Here is a 14,776-nt window from a genome sequence, read left to right on the forward strand (position 1 = left end):
CATTTCTTGAGGTGTTATGATATGGTTGTCATCGGTCCGCTGCAGACTTGCTTTTGTGACAGCTCGCTTTGTTGTACCCCCGACACCATCACAAGCATTCTTCCGATGGCATGAAGCCAAAAAGTGCCACTCTACATCAAACCCAAACTCTTCTTTATGAAAGGAGATGTTAATAAATTTTTTGTTTGTTTTTATATTGACTTGCTGCCCCATCCGAAAAGTAAATCAGTTTTTTTACGGAAGGGTGGTGCTATTTAATGTAGGTTTTTAATTTTATTTGAAAAATGTGCACTGCTGTAGCGTTGTGTTCAAGGTAGTCACCTAAGACACAAAATCTAGGGCTCAGTAGTATTGGTGGCCTTGTACTTCATCTTGAACAACAAAGGAATAATTTTCCGAAAAGTCAGCAAGAACTAAGCATTCATCAGCCGCCAAGGTTTGCTTTTTGTCTTTCAAAAATTTACTTTGAGGTTTGCAATAAAATGATGCATTTTCACATTTTTCAAGGTTAGCCACCAACACTTCTCTTGATTTTATGACTGTCACCATTTCAGCTCTGTCTTGTGTCACCCATTTTTTGTATTTTATATTGTCAGGCATCTAATCATCATCTTCGGATTCTTCAAACATGTCAAGTAAGGCTTGTTTGCCTGGGCAGTCTTCACATTTTCCCTTGATCATACAATTGTAGCTGTCAGTATTGCATACCATAACTTCCAAAAGTTCTTTATAGTCATCTCTAAGATTGGCCCCATCTATCATCAACTTTATGTTCTGATGATACAAACAAACACAAACATTATGGGTGCCAGATGGTCCCTACAACAATACACCGTCTTGGTCTCGCAAAACTTCAATCTTCTAATTTTAATGCCAGGATTTTCTTTTCTAAATTCAATGAATAGTTCATTAAAATTACACAATATTAATCTTTTTTCTTTGAATCTTAAAACCATATTCTTTCACAGAAACACAGTCTCCTTTGCCAGACATTAAACGGCTGTTACTGTCATCGTCATAATACTTAATAACTTTACTGATTGTGCTTTCATCTACCAAATTAGATGCCATTTCCTTTTGTAATGCTGGTAAAATTTCCTGTTCTTTTACTAATTGCCTTGTTAACTTAACAAGACGTTCTGACACACTAAATTCATCACTAACTTTTGCTCGACTCCAAGAATTGGGCAGTAAACTGATGATTATAATTTTATCCTCTTTGTTTGAAGTACTGCATTTAGTTTTAGTTTCTCTAGCAAATCATCATATTCAGTTGGTGATGTTTCAGAACTTCCATCTGTTTTAATACAAACTGTATTTTGAAATGAAACTTCCAAATTCTTTTTGACTGTAGTTGCCACTTTCTCAATTTTTGTATTCAAGGCACTTGGTCTTTTATCTTGAGTTAGTTTTCTAATTTTACTAGCAGGCGATATGATGTACCCAGGATTTCACAAGCTGTATCTACTTCTTTAATGGTTGCTGATAAGTCGCAAAACTCTGTATCTGAGGTTTCACTGTTTCACTATACTTTCTCTTATGAATTACAAATATTTTAGAATAACATGTTGGACACAATGATTTTTCTGGTATTATGTTGAGAAAAGGACTTTCATTTTTAGAATAATGATCAAATGTTCTTTCTTGCAGACATTTTGTTATAGTTTTCTTATGTTTCTCAAAGGGTCCATGCGAGACTGAGCAAAAAGGTGATGAAAATTTTTTTAAGTATTTCATTTCATGCTACTTGCATGTTAATTTAACCTCTGGGCCAACTCGTAAGTAAAACAACACTTTTTCTTCTTCACTGTAATCTTCGATTAAAGTAATGTCTTTAGGATATACTCCATACACACTATTATGACATGCTTCGTCAGTAATAACACCAACAGAACACTGAGACACCATTTTTCAACTGCACACTTCAAGAACTTATAGCTAAATAAGTGTGAGTAGACAATTGTTGGTGTAAGGGGGAAGACAACAATCAGACTTTTTTAGGCTTGCAGATGCAATTTTTTGCCTACTGAAACAATCACCACACCATTGTTTCAACAAATAATCATTAGCTAATGTAATGTGGTGTGTTACATTATGCAGCTAGTATACTTTATTTGATCAGTCTAACAGGTGCCGCAGGTGTTAAGAAACCTATTTCTGACTCGTGTTTGTAATCTTTTTCCATAACTTCCAGTTGAATCTCAAAGTTGAAATTTATACTGAATTGTTATATCATATAGGTCTATTAACTGCGATATTTTCATATTTTTATCTTGTCCTCCAACAAAGATATTGCAGGCCACAAAACGGAAAAATTTTAAAAATCCATTTTTTAAATAGTGTATTTTTTTAAGTGTAAGCTGCTCACCATTGATACTCCATAAAAGTTAACTACACTATACAGTATAATAACAGAAAAAAATATTAAAGCTGAGAAATTAATCTTTCTTTGGAAAACTACTGTTCAAACATAGAGCTTTTTTTAATTTGTAGCTGATAACTTTGAACTATTAAAAATATATTAAAGAGTACATTCTGCTAAGTGACAATGATGTTAATTTGTAGCCCAGAGTGTGTTGAACTAAATGCATATTATCTGAAAGGCTTAGGACAATCCACTTCTGAATAATTGTAAAAAATGTAGATGCTTGCAAATACGAAAAAACGCATGCGACCTGGAACAAATATGGACGCCGTTTCAAAATAATAAACAATTTTTTAAAATATTTTTGTGACTACTAAACATTGGGGAATCCACCCAGCAAATATAATTTTTTTTCTGAGATGGTCAAGTAACCATTGCTGGACCAGTTGATATGAATTGACCCATAGACACCATTAAAACAAAGGCGTTTTTCACTGCGGCGGACTCCTCTCACGAAATTTCTATCACTAACTTTCTTCTCTGAATGCGAAAATATTTTGTTTACGCTGACGTTCACAGGGAGAAACGATCATGATGATAAAATAAGGGAAGACAGAGCTCGCACGGAAATATATAGGTGTTCGCTTTTCCGCGCGCTCTTCGAGTTGGAATAATAGAGAATTATTATGAAGGTGGTTCGAGCAGCCCTCCCCCAGGAACTAAAGTGTGATTTGCAAAGTATCCTAGTAGATGCACACGTAAATGTAGATGAATACTTAGTCAGGAACAAAGATTACGCATCCTGTGAAAAATAAAATGATCACTGAGGCAAAATACAAATCTGGCTGTATATCAGCAGCTACACTCACACGGACTTCTCGACAGAAAATAAAAACTTGCACCAAAAGAGTCACAGTCCAAAAAGTCTAACGATCAGTCTCGAACGGCTGCTGAGACATCTTATACCGCTACGGACTTGGGTCAGGGACTGAGGTGTGAATAGCGCTGGATGATCCGCGACTGGCGAAACACAACCACCCATAAGAAAAGAAAAAGTGGAAAAAGAACATTACTGGAATGGCTTCTATCCTTCAGTGGAATATTAATCAGCGTCAGATCAACCGAACAGGAGAATTAGGCAGTCTTCTGAGATACCAAAACTTGTAGAACGTTGCATTTGTAAATGGAATCCAGAAAATTTTAGTTAATCGCGCTTGCGCTACCTATATGCTGTTGTCGAATTTGCTTCCTGACCACACCTATAAATGCATCGCTCGTGGCGCCACGTAAGCTCCAGCCAGCTTCAACAGTGCCACACGCTGGTCAACACACACACACTAAAATGAAACACTCAAAGAAAATTACATCCATTTGACGACCTACCACCATGCCATACCTACCACGTCACGCACTGTTCTTCTGGTGAATAAACTGAGCACCCGCGGCCAAAGCATTTTTACAATTTTATTCGTGCATTCTAATTTCTGAACATATGAATGACAATAATTAGGTCAGTACATAGTGCTGTTGAAATTTTTGTTGTTGCTGAGGTCTTCAGTCCGAAGACGGGTTCGATGCAGCTCTCCGTGCTACTCTATCCTGTGCAACCCTCTTCATCTCAGGTTACTGGAACCTACATCCTACTAAATCTACTTAATGTATTCATCTCTTGGTCTCCTCTACGATTTTTCCCCCACCCTTTCCTCCGGTACTAAATTGGTGATCCCTTGATGCCTCAGAATGCGCCCTATCAGCCGCTCCCTACTTCCAGTCAAGTTGTGCCACAAATATCTTTTGTCCCCAGTTCTATTCAGTACCTCCTTAAGAGTTACGTGACCTACCCATCTAATCTGCAGCATTCTTCCGTAGCACTACATTTCAGAGAACCTTATTAAAAAACATTTGTGTGTTTTAATCTTTAAGGTTTTCAGTTTTACAGAAGTCAATGCTTCACCATTAGCGTGTTCAGAGGTGTTGGTGGTTTCTGAATGTAATGTCATTGGATCCCCAAACTTCCATTTCTTCATACGAGGCCTGGATCTGCCTGCCAGCGTGTTTGAACTTTTAGAACATTCGTCTTTGTTCGTAGCAAAATCCTCTTAGTTACTTTGATCCCTGTTACATAATATAAAGATTTTTGTTGGGTGCGCGATTTGTGAGTCAGTTTTCTTTTTGCACATGACTCGCTCAAGGTACGAAAACCCCCTGGAAAAGATTATCCTATTAATCTAATCAAGGAGTACAGAAAGTAGTTAAACCTCCGAACACAAAGAATCATATATTTATTTACTTATCTTGTCAGTGAAATCAAACATTTAGTAATCGCTACAGAATAAATAGCTGAAACGGTAACTGCAATAACAGAATAAAACTCTTTCATGGAAACTGGAACAATAAAGATACATTACAGTTGGGCATAATCAAACTCCTGGCACTGACAACAATGGAAGTGAAAGAAGGGTGAGGGTATAGAGCATAAGTAACGAACAGCGGGAAAAGAAAGTGGAGAAGTTGAGAAGCGGAAAACGAAGAAAGCGTAGCTGTGAGCTTTTGAGAAAAACTAGTCATATATGTTCATTTTTAACGTAAATTTCAAGAAATTTTGAAAAGGAAGTGAATCAGCTTTACCATAAATGCAGTAGAGCGCAGGCGTGTTCCAGCTAGGTGATAGGTACAGTGGTTGAACAAAAATTGGGAACACCAAAAACAGAACTAATTACCATACCTAATACGATGTAGGAAACCCACTGACATTCAAAAATTATTACAGTCATCTCGTAATAGGTAAATATATGTTCTTTATTGTAAGGGAAACTTATATAATTGTTTCTGCAAAATAGTGGCAAGTTCACGTAAATATGATGGAGGTGGATAACTATAACGCACCCTTCTTCCTAAAGTAGACAACACAGTCTCAGTAATATTGAGATCTGGTGACTGTGGTGGCAAGAAAATATAAGGCCATTCATCCTCGTGCTCACAGAACCAGTCCTGGGCGATGGGAGATGTGTGAACAGGGACACTGTCGTCTTTGAACATAGCATCACCATTGGGGAACAAACATTGTTCAGTGGGATGGGCCTGATCAGCCAAAATGGTCACATAATACTTGCCAGTAATGCAACATTGCAGATTAACCACGGGGCTCGTGAAACACCACCATATGGCTGCCCAAATCATCATTGAACTCCTGCCGTATATACTCTTTGGACGTAACTTCGGCCAGAAGTAGGAAAAAGTATGAAATAAGGCTCATCCGACCAAATGACTTTCTTCCGTTAATCCATAGTCCAGATTTTGTGGCTTTGACATCACATTTTCCTGTCACGGGCATTCTCATCACTGTTGAGTGGTTCTGCAGTTCTAGTTCGCCCAGCAATTGCTTGCTTCCGGAGCTCCCTCCGTGTGCTGACAAGATTGGCGAGTGCGACATTCACTTGTGCAATGACTTTCGCAGCTATCGTCCTCTTACTTTTCGTCATAATGCTATGACACGATCACTTAAAACACGGTTTCGCCCGCTTTGTGACTTAGCTGATGACGCTTTTCCGTTTTCCTGTATCCGGTCCTCTCGAAGCACCAAACACTTCGGCTGTCTTAATTACGTAAGCACCCACAATACGAGACCAACAATTTCGCCACGTTCGAATCCACTTAGCCCGACATAAAGCACTCACAACTACACAGAACACTATTCTGACACATGGAACGTTATGCGCAGCTGCCGTTCGTTGTTAAATACAACAGCTCGACCTGTAGCCTGGCCAGCATCTGCATTTATATTCGAGCAAGCGTTTCTCGCAATGTTTCCATATTTTTGTCTAGCCCCTGTATAACGATAGACTGGTGATATTTACAAAAATTAAAATAAGAAACATTGTTACTCCTTGCATAATGTACTATGGGGCCCAATTTATGTCTTTCCTAGTGGTCGAGTGATCGACAGTTTCATCTTAATTGCGGATTTATGTCGAAGGCAAACCACTAAGTCAAAGTCATCTATCAATGTATCTCATTGTTCATCAGTTCTGCTGAGCTCTGTTGACTGGAAAACTTATATAGACTTCCATTCAGGTGACAATCGACCCCAACAAATCAGAATAAGAAAACCACTGTGATGGTTGTTTATTAGAGCTATCTGCAAACCGTCCAGAAAATGAGGATCTTCCGAGCATCGGTAAATCCAGGGATTCAGGCATCGGGTGACAAATGTTAGTTTGATGAATCTACCCGAAATAGGAGATGTTTGTCCTCTGATGAAACGAAGACTGACTGTTTTCAATTAGGGCCGGAATGGGTGGGCGGGTGGAAGAGGAATGTAACTACGAAGTTGCAAATGCAGACCCGCCAGCCTTTGAGCAGCAAAGACGAGCGCTCGCAGAGTAATTAAGGAAGTAGAAACAGGGCCTGACTAGGAAACCTGAACTCAGTTAACACGTTTACTCCAATCACAATGGTAGCCGGTGAGGTAGTTTCCTGGAAACGACAGATTAATCACTGTCGACATCTTACCGTCCACTGAAATACTGCTACCATAAACCTCACATATAGTTATGACCTTTTATTTAGGCGTAATAAAGAAAAACTGCTGAGGGGCAGCAATTCGTCAACCAGTAAGCCCACAATTGGTTCTTTTCCACGTGAAAAATGCAAACTGCTCTGTCTCAGGCGCATATCAACGCTTCAGGTGCATGCAGACTTCTATGGGAGAAATTTTCCTCCATGATCCCTTTCAACACATGCAGTACCTTGTAGAGAGAGAAAAAATAGTTTGTTCTGAAATGAGGGAAATATGTCACATTACTGCATCCATTTTAACAAGTTGCGTAAGGAAGACTTCCGATTGGGTGGTGAACTGCCATTCGTTTCGGGTTTTGGAAACAGTTTCAAGAATTATCTATTGACAATTTATCTGCAATGGAGGCATATTCTCTCGTTCATTCGTAGCAGCCCAAGCCCTATATTGAATGTACCTAACAAGGATATTTGTTCTGACGGTTCAGAACATCATTTGCCTCCCTTCTGAACTGTGGCCGCTGGGGTTTTTATGCAGTGTAAGACGAACAGTGACGGGGAATTAACAGGGATACAAAGCACGGACTTTTTGCCTTTCTTTTAGTAACGTATTCCGTAATACCAGTAACCCCTCAATGTGAAGTTCCCAACGATAAAGAGGAATGTTCTGTAGTGATACTCAATCGGAACCACTAGCAGAATGGGTTGGATTGGTATTGGTGACAGTTGTACGTTAAAATAGCTCCGTATTACAACGATCTGAAGTCATAATAGCCCACTGTCTCCGGCAACGCCGTACTGCTGCATAGACGTCCCGCAGCACACGAAGTTTGCGTGTCAGACAAGTCAAAGTGCAGGTTATTAAAAAATATTTCAAATGGCTCTGAGCACTATGGGACTTAACTTCTGAGGTCATCAGTCCCCTAGAACTTAGAACTACTTAAACCTAACTAACCTAAGGACATCGCACACATCCATGCCCGAGGCAGGATTCGAATCCGCGACCGTAGCGGTCGCGCGGTTCCAGACTGAAGCGCCTAGAACCGCTCGGCCACTTCGGCCGGCGCAGGTTATTAGACATGTACCCAGATATGCAGCTATGACGCTGATGTCCACGTTGTCATCATCACCAGAGAGAGAGAGAGAGAGAGAGAGAGAGAGAGAGAGAGAGAGAGAGAGAGAGAGGAGGAGGAGGAGTAGAACTGTAGAAACTACGGAGCAAACATGCTAAAGACAATCTTGTAATCGGACGTTTTTGTTGCAGAACTGGTGTTCACTGCGTCTTGCGTTAGTGGTCCTGTCTGATGAGGAATTACTCAACGGCACACTTCTGTCATGGTTAAACAACTGTTTTATAAAACATTATTCCCATCTTAACATGGCGACCACTACGAAATATCATCCACGCAGGATGAAACACCTCTGCCACAGTACGTCTTCTTCGCTAATTGCTACTGCTGGTATTTGACGATAAGTGTTATCAGCTCCTCTTTCCTGCACGTGTGGTGGCCTTACCCATTTAAATTACTGACCTACATGTAGTCACAGGTCTGCAGAATTTACCATCAGTGGTGATGTTGAAACAGTAGATTTTCGATCATGTTCCAGATACAACGAATGAATTTGTGGAAACCTTACTCGTGGCTCCCAACCGTTCAATAAACATATGTATTTGTAGCTGCACTTGGAATTCTACTGCACTACCATGGAAACTATGGACTCGACTGAATCCCCTGTACGTCTGACCGCCTGAAGCTTTTTTGGCGATACGCTCGGAATTATTGTCATCATTCAGTTAATTTTGAATTACCTGGTTCATTTAGGACTTCATATTAAATATCGGCTGAGAAAATTACTAAAGAGTACGGCCCCTTGTGGAGAAACACGAGGGCCTGCTTACTGAACATTTAGGAAAAACAATTTAGTATTTCCTTGTCGTATAGCGTCTTTTGGGTTGCTTTCAGTGCACAGACCGTCGGGAAAGATTATAAGTAGCTATTGGCTAAGTAATACGTAAGGCAAGCAGTTACAAAAATGTTATATCGATGAATCAGACGAATCCTGTGTTCAATGTAGCCACCAAGGACGTTATGAGCTACATGGATGCGTGTATTGTCTTGCTGGAATACGGTCTGAGAAAATGTTGCAAGCTGTTATTTGCCTTCAATAATTCATTGGCTCCTGGCTGACACATGGCAGCCTGCGTTACGCTTCATACTTCCACTTCCTAGAAATATGGCCAATCGTAGCAACTTGTGTTAGCAACCAATTCGAATTTCAGCTCGACTGCCTGCTGGTTGAAGATCTGTGATTGTTCCCGTTCACACAGCGTCTAGTCGTCGTCAATATTTGAGCTGTAAACAGTAATTTCGTGCGGCTACTATTTGCTGTTTCGTAAGTGTGACAGTCTGTTGGTGTTGCGGATTACGAAACAGTGGATCGTTCTAGAAGACTAGATGAGGAATGTGTGCCTGACTACAGAAGCCGGCATAACAATAAAAATTGCTTCTGCGACCATGATCAAACTCTTACAAGAATATATCTTCGTGTCACGAAGTTTCGTTTCGAGGATTACCAGATTCGTCAGAGATGACCAAAAGGGTGTCCCTGTCGAACGGCAAGAACAGTTGATCAGATTACAAGAAGGTAACAAGCCACATTTCTGGCATAGATGTTAGGAAATAAAGTGGTCATTTCTCAGATTATTATTATTATTATTATTATTTCTTTCCTTTCTCAGACCTTAGGTCTGGTTCGAAATAAAAGTGACGCGGACCTTGATCAAGCGTGACTTCCTTTTAACTGTACGGTATATGTTACATTGCGTTTAGGAACTTTCGGGTAATTGAACATGTATCAATAATTACGGATTTCTGTAGTTGTATATATATGTTTGGATGTAGCTGTATTGCGTTGATGTACTGGTGGATATTGTGTGGTATGACTCCTGTAGTTGATAGTATAATTGGTATAATGTCAACTTTATCCTGATGCCATTATTATTTGCAACCTGTTTATTATTATTTATTATTATTATTATTATTATTATTATTATTATTATTATTCTCGTAGCAGAAACACACATGAAGCACGGTTTTTACGGTTATTGACAGATCAACACCGTTTATATAATCTTTGATCCAAATTTGGTCACTTCCAGTGTATTTTCCATTGCCTGCTGAAGCAGGTGGCTGGACACAGTCAACATTAAGCATATATTGAAAAATGTATTCTTCCCCGCAGTCACATTGGGTTTTGTTTTCTTCAGTGTACCCCCATTGTGCCAGGTTATTCTGGGATCTGCCCACTCCTCGCCTCAGCCTATTCAAGGACTTCCAGATTGGCCAATTCTCATCATGACCAGAGGGTAATGATTCTGAAAATCTTCTCCAACCGGGAGGTTAGGATATCTCAGCCCTCCATAGTTGCAGCCTGGCTTCTTCATCAGTAGTTCTTAGTTTCTCCGATGTTGTGAGGAAACTTCTCCTTTACCTTAGTCTTTGTGGGAAGGGTTGATTCCCATGCAAGCGATGCGTTTTTTTCCTGCTCCAGTTTCGTTCTTTCCATGTTTGCTGCTATTTCTCTTCGAACAGAAGGTGGTGCAATTCCTGCAGTGTGATCGAGCCATTCGACTAGAGTTCACTTCAAGCTGCCTGTTATAATTCTGCATGTGTAAAAAATGTTTCAAACGGCTCTGAGCACTATGGGACTGCCGGCCAGGGTGGCCGAGCGGTTCTAGGCGCTACAGTCTGAAACTGCGCGACCGCTACGGTCGCAGGTTCGAATCCTGCCTCGGGCATGGATGTGAGCGATGTCCTTAGGTTAGTTAGGTTTAAGTAGTTCTAAGTTCTAGGGGACTGTTGACCTCAGAAGTTACGTCACATAGTGCTCAGAGCCATTCGAACCACTATGGGACTTAACATCTGAGGTCATCAGTCCCCTAGAACTTAGAACTACTTAAACCTAACTAACCTAAGGACATCGCACACATCCATGGCCGAGGCAGCATTCGAACCTTCGACCGTAGCAGTCGCGCGGTTTCGGACTGAAGTGCCTAGAACCGCTCGGCCACCGCGGCCGGCCGTGCATGTGTCATTTAGGGCAGTAGCCACCTGTTCCGCGTACAGGACAGGCATAATCTGCAGCGGAGTGGCGTAATGCCGCTGCAGAAGATCAGAGGGTTTCAGCTTGGCTGCCTCAATGTGATCCGGCTAGTTTTCTCAGTAGGTTGTTCCTGGTGGAGACTTTTGATCTGAAATTGACGCAGTGTTTTTTTTAAACATTAGAACTCTGTTGAGTGTTATTCCTAGCTATTTTGGAGTGTCACAGTGTTCCTAAATAATCCCTGACCATGCCATATTTAACTTGTGAGTGGTTTCCCTATTTCTCAGATGGAAAGCACACATTTGTGTCTTTGATGGGTTTCGCTCAAGATCGTTTATTCTGTAGTATTTGGAAGATCTTCAAGAGCGCTCTTTAGGATGATTTCTATTGAAGTTTGTGCTTTGGGATGCCAGAGCGAGATCATCAGCATACAAGAAACTCCTGCAGTTCGAGACTGTGGGTTGGTCGTTAGTATAAAGGATGGTCCATTGATGGTGACTGGGCCAAATATCTCACGAAATAAGCGTCAAACGAGAAAATTACAAAGAACGAAATTTGTCTAGCTTGAAGGGGGAAACCAGATGGCGCTATGGTTGGCCCGCTAGGTGGCGCTGCCATAGTTCAAACGGATAGCAACTGCGTTTTTTAAAAATAGGAACCCCCATTTTTATTACATATTCGTGTAGTACGTAAGGAAACATGAATGAATGTTTCAGCTGGACACACTTTTTTCGCTTTGTGATAGATGGCACTGTAATAGTCACAAACGTATGGCTCACAATTTTAGACGAACAGTTGGTAACAGGTAGGTTTTTTAAATTAAAATACAGAACGTAGGTGCGTTTGAACATTTTATTTCGGTTGTTCACATGTGATACATGTACCTATGTGAACTTATCATTTCTGAGAACGCATGCTGTTACAGCGTGATTACCTGTAAATACCACATTAATGCAATAAATGCTCAAAATGATGTCCGTCAACCTCAATGCATTTGGAAATACGTGTAACGACATTCCTCTCAACAGCGAGTAGTTAGTGTTCAGTAATGTTCGCATATGTATTGACAATGCGCTGACGCATGTTGTCAGGTTTTGTCGGTGGATCACGATAGGAAATATCCTTCAACTTTCCGCACAGAAAGAAATCCGGGGACATCAGATCCGGTGAACGTGCGGGCCATGGTATGGTGCTTCGACGACCAATCCACCTTTCATGAAATATGCTATTCGATACCGCTTCAGCCGCACGCGAGCTATGTGTCGGACATCCATCACGTTGGAAGTACATCACCATTCTGTCATGCAGTGAAACATCTTGTAGTAACATCGGTAGAACTTTACGTAGGAAATCAGCATACATTGCGCCATTTAGATTGCCATCGATAAAATGGGGGCCAATTATACTTCCTCCCATAATGCCGCACCATACATTAACCCGCCAAGATCGCTGATGTTTCACTTGTCACAGCCATCGTGGATTTTCCGTTGCCCAATAGTGCATATTATGCCGGTTTACGTCACCGCTGTTGGTGAATGACGCTTCGTCGCTAAATAGAACGCGTGCAAAAAATCTGTCATCGCCCCGTAATTTCTGTTGTACCCAGTGGCAGAACTGTACACGACGTTCAAAGTCGTCGCCATGCAACTCCTGGTGCACAGATATATAGTACGGGTGCAATCGATGTTGATGTAGCATTCTCAACACCGACGTTTTTGAGATTCCCGATTCTCACGCAATTTGTCTGCTACTGGTGTGCGGTTTAGCCTCGACAGCAGCTAAAACACCTACTTGGGCATCATCATTTGTTGCAGTTCGTGGTTGACGTTTCACATGGGGCTGAACAATTCCTGTTTCCTTAAATAACGTAATTATCCTGTGAACGGTCCGGAGACTTCGATGATGTCGTCCAGGATACCGAGCAGCATACATAGCACACGCCCGTTGGGCATTTCGATCACAATAGCCACACTTCAACACGATATCGACTTTTCCCCAATTGGTAAACGGTCCATTTTAACACGGGTAATGTATCACGAAGCAAATACCGTCCGCACTAGCGGTATGTTACGTACTACAAGAATATGTAACAAAAATGGGGGTTCCTATTTTAAAAACGCAGTTGATATTCGTTTGACCTATGGCAGGGCCATCTAGCGGGCCAACTATAGCGTCATCTGGTTTCCCACTTCAAGCTAGACGAGTTTCGTTCTTTGTAGTTTCTTTGTTTGATGTTTATTTCGTGAGATATTTTGCCCGGTCACTATCAATGGACCACCCTGTATATACAGGGTGTTACAAAAAGGTACGGCCAAACTTTCAGGAAACATTCCTCACACAAAAAGAAAGAAAATATGTTATGTGGACATGTGTCCGGAAACGCTTACTTTCCATGTTAAAGCTCGTTTTATTACTTCTCTTCAAATGACATTAATCATGTAATGGAAACACACAGCAACGGGGCGTACCAGCCTCACTTCAAACACTTTGTTACAGGAAATGTTCAAAATGTCCTCCGTTAGCGAGGATACATGCATCCACACTCCGTCGCATGGAATCCCTGATGCAGCCCTGGAGAATGGCTGATTGTATCACAGCCGTCCACAATACGAGCACGAAGAGTCTCTACATTTGGTACCGGGGTTGCGTAGACAAGAGCTTTCAAATGCCCCATAAATGAAAGTCAAGAGGGTTGAGGTCAGGAGAGCGTGGAGGCCATAGAATTGGTCCGCCTCTACCAATCCATCGGTCACCGAATCTGTTGTTGAGAAGCGTACGACCACTTCGACTGAAATGTGCAGGAGCTCAATCGTGCCTGAACCACATGTTGTGTCGTACTTGTAAAGGCACATGTATTAGCAGCACAGGTAGAGTATCCCGTATGAAATCACGATAACGTGCTCCATTGTGCGTACATACTGACGAATCTAAAATGAGCTCTAACATGGAAATTAAGCGTTTCCGGACACATGTCCACATAACATCTTTTGTTTATTTGTGTGTGAGGAATGTTTCCTGAAAGTTTGGCCGTACCTTTTTGTAACACCCTGTATACTGGAGCCAACACATCTCCCTGAAGGAGGCCATTTTTCTCTAGCTCCCATCGGCTGTGCTGTCCTTAGAGGTCAACGAAGAATCTTCGGTTCTGCACAAGATTGGCGATGAGACTGGTGAGGTTCAAATCCTTGGTTAGGTTGTAGACCTTGTTTGACAGTGACTGGTGTTTGACGGTGTTCTTGGTTAGGTTGTAGACCTTGTTTGACAGTAACGTGTTTGACGGTGTCGAACGCTGCTGTCAAGTCCACGAATACCACTCCTGCCACCTTATGGGCTTCAAAGCCATCTTCTCTGAACTGAGGAAGACTGAATAATTGTCCTGTGCAGCTTTTACCAGGATGGAATCCAGCTTGCTGAGGTATAAGCAAGGGATAAATAACATACGAAAGACGGCTTAATATCATTTTTTCCAGCAGTTTGTAAAGGTGGCACACTAGTGCGATTGGTCTAAAATTCTTTGGACTGTTTCCTTCTTTACCGGGTTTAAGCAAAGTAATTACTCGGCTCTTCCGCCATACCTTTGTAATTTGCAATCTATGAAAAAATTTATTCAAGAGTTGGAGAATTAATTCTTCTGTTGCTGATCCAAAGAGTTTCGTACGCCTTTGAACCCAGATGACTTACCAGTATTACTTCGTTTAAAAGCCTTCTGAAATTCATCTCTGGCCGGTGTGACCAAGCGGTTCTAGGCGTTACAGTTTGGAACCGCGCGACCGCTACGGTCGCAGGTTCGAT

Source organism: Schistocerca nitens, chromosome 3, assembly GCF_023898315.1.
Source record: "Schistocerca nitens isolate TAMUIC-IGC-003100 chromosome 3, iqSchNite1.1, whole genome shotgun sequence".
Lineage (NCBI taxonomy): Eukaryota > Metazoa > Arthropoda > Insecta > Orthoptera > Acrididae > Schistocerca > Schistocerca nitens.